This window comes from Thunnus maccoyii, chromosome 1 (assembly GCF_910596095.1).
Source record: "Thunnus maccoyii chromosome 1, fThuMac1.1, whole genome shotgun sequence".
NCBI classification, from domain to species: domain Eukaryota; kingdom Metazoa; phylum Chordata; class Actinopteri; order Scombriformes; family Scombridae; genus Thunnus; species Thunnus maccoyii.
Genome location: NC_056533.1, coordinates 25403750 through 25407136, shown reverse-complemented (window position 1 = coordinate 25407136; position 3387 = coordinate 25403750).

Below are 3387 nucleotides of genomic sequence, written 5' to 3'. Positions count from 1 at the left end.
GAAGTAAGATTGTGAAGTTCAAATGTGGCAGCTTAATGCAATACGTTATTCATATGCATGAAGATCTTGAAAAGCCTTTAAGCAACAAAAAGAAAAGAAAATATTAAAGAGCTCATCCCTTAAATATTTGGTCATCTCTCTCTTTTTTATGTGCTCTGTAGTGTACTTTAAACAATTCAGAAACATGTAGAACAACTATGAGGAAAATAATTAGCCAATGTTAATTTAATGTATATATAGTCTTAATGTTTAAAAATGTGCAGTATATTAAATATTTCATTAAAAATGTCTGTTTGCATAGCTTAGGACAACAGATACAGAATTATAGAGAAAAATACCATTTTAATGTAACTCAAAACTAAAACTAATAAAGGAGATTTTAGATTTTTAAAAAAAAAAATTTATACTGATGTAAAAAAAAAGAAAAGATTGGACAGATTTCATATTTTCTATTGTTAAGATTTTAAGCACAAATCTCTTGGTTTTCAATTCAAGTGCTATCTGGAAAATAGTGGAAAGCAGATTAGCCGTTAATGTTGCTGCTGTTGATAATGGTGATGATAGGATGTAATTGAAAAGTGAGTATTCTAAGCAACATCACATCACTCTTCTAACACTAGACCCCCGGGAACAGACAAATGGGAAATATGGGAAACAATATGAAGGCAAATCAGATTGTCGTCACTGTCCATTTCACTCTGTCTACCATCCCCAGTCTCCTAACCCACTACCAAACCACCAGCTCCCCCCACCCCCCCAAATAATATATGCACATGCAGAGTTACAGCAACACCTACTGGTAGTCATAAATAAATGCAATAGATAATTTCCTCAGCTCTGATAAGGTGATGTATTCATAGAAAACTTGCCACAAATAAAATGAAATGCATTGCATCTTTATGTTTTTATTGCTACATTCCCATTTTTTGTAGTTCATCTTCACTGTTAGACTCGTTCCCTCTCTAAGATCAGATAATACAAACATTGACGGCCACAAGAGCAAAGATGACAGACATGGCATGCAATAGGTAGAAAGCATCGTGCACAATAAATATGATTTTAAAAAATAAGAATATAAAGTTGGAAGAGGATTTTTTAAATTCCATATAACAATTGCAAACAGTGTGTTACACCCACTGCCAAAAAATACATAGGTACTATATGAGCTACATAAAAATAGTGACAAAGGGGTTCCATCAATATAAATTGGGTCTCAAGTTCGCCAAATGATGAACAAACCCTTGAACAAACATAATATATATAACTCATCACAGGAGCTGAAATACTGTTTGCATCATCGAAGTTTTATGAGTTGTTCACACTTGGGCTGATACTGACTATAATCTCATTCCTCATCTAATCAGTAGTAGATCAGTATGTGCAACAAACTCTGGCTCCTGTAATACAGATGAGGAGCATCAATCTGTTTTCTCAAGTGCGCCACTCCTCCGTTTCAAGATCAATTAGCATCACATGTGGAGGGACGGTAGAGTATCATTTCCCTCCATTTTTAAACAGTGTGATTCTGACTCAGAAGACAGAGCTGCGGTCACGATCTCATTGAAAAGTAACACACACACACTATAAAATGCAATCACTGTGATAACAAAGAGGGTTTTTTTTTTTTTTTTACTGAAAATGAACATGTCGGGGATACAACAACTTCAGATACTTGAGCAACTATCAGGTGCCATGAAAAGGTGAACAAAATCCTTTGTACTTTAAATCTAATTCTCAGATGTGCAGACACAGACTAGCAGGGGAAATATTCTGTACATTTTCTTTCCATCACAGCTTACTGTGTCCATCTGTTAATAGCCATCTCATTAAATCTGCTAGTGTCCTACACCTCTGCACCTCATTTTACTTCAAAATATTGCGATTCCATCACCGCCCTTGTTCCCAGTATAGGGCGTCTCCTTGGACAGTTGGTAGGAAATTGGATTGGAGTAAGCATGTGCAATACAAGATGAAGCCTACACACCAGATTCTCATTATGCTTTTTTTTTTTTTCAAATGTGTAAAAGAATACAGAAGAAAAATGATTTGCTGTTTATAAGGATACAGTATGCAGTTCACGTGCAAAAATGAAATTGTCACAGGACGTCCTTTGTCACTTCAGTAAAAGCCAAGAGAGTTAAAGAGACCTGCCCTTGAAACACACTGTGATATTTTGCATAATGGTATATGACTGCTGCTATCTTTACAGGGAAGGGCAGACAATGTGGGGATAAAAAGAGTGAAGAGGAGACAGAGGCAGATTGTTTTACATAACCATATAAACATTTTTTTTTTTTACACATTTGCCATTTAAATGCTTGTCACCCTCTCAAGTTAATGGGTTACTTGGCTTTTTATATTTTACATGCCATAATGGTAGCTGTGTGTAGCCTACTGTAGATGTCTGAATCAAGAAGAGAGGAATAAGCTCTAAGGGCCACTGGATGCACTGCAAACAACAACGTGAGGAAGGCAGCATTCACATATTTATTATTCCTTTAGGCATTTATTATCTAAAATACAGAAATAAAAAAAATATCAAATAATCTATTAGGTTTTAAGTGATCATGTGCAGGCATGGCCATAGCTAGGCTACTGCTGAGGACCCCATGATCATGTACTCTGTATTTATTCTGGGAATTAGGAGGTTGTATCAACCTGGGGGCACAACAATAAAAAATCAAGACACAGTGGGTGTGTGAGAGGTTGATTCCAGTGATTTTAGACTCAATATTTTAAAATTTGACTACTTTGAGGCCAAGTAAGTGGGTAAGTAAATAAAAAAGTACATAAATGATTCATTATTTCCCACCAGAATTTTATTCCTGGCGGTTTTTGAAACATTGTTTAGACCACAGTGGGAAATAAAATTCACAAATTTAATTGCACAACTGAGAAAATAAAATATAAAAAAATCCAAGCCATTAAAAACATTTTATATATTTTACTTCAGGGATATATGTTGGGGGGACTTTAACTCAAATCTTAGTTAATTTCCCTTGTGCTCTTCTGTTTTCTTTATTGAATTTGAGGCAACTTATTACGCACTGTAACCTCACCATAATGGTATTTATAGTGTTTTAAAATGTTCTAATGCATTTCCTCGCCTTGTGTAAGGCATTTTGTACTGCCCCTGTCTTTGAGCGACGCTATAAAAATAACCTCTCAGGTCACATTAGTACACTTGCCATCAATTTAGTGTTTCTAAAATCCTAGCAACCTGTGCGCAGGGTCATCTCGATTGATCGCTGTTTTACTGCCAACCACAGTGTTACGCACCAACAAACCACCAGAGGGTCGATGAGTCGACTGATCTGCATATCTTCCTCAAGTTTCACTTCACCTCGAAAACTTTGCTTGTAGTTTCGAAGGGGGCGGAGACCTTCA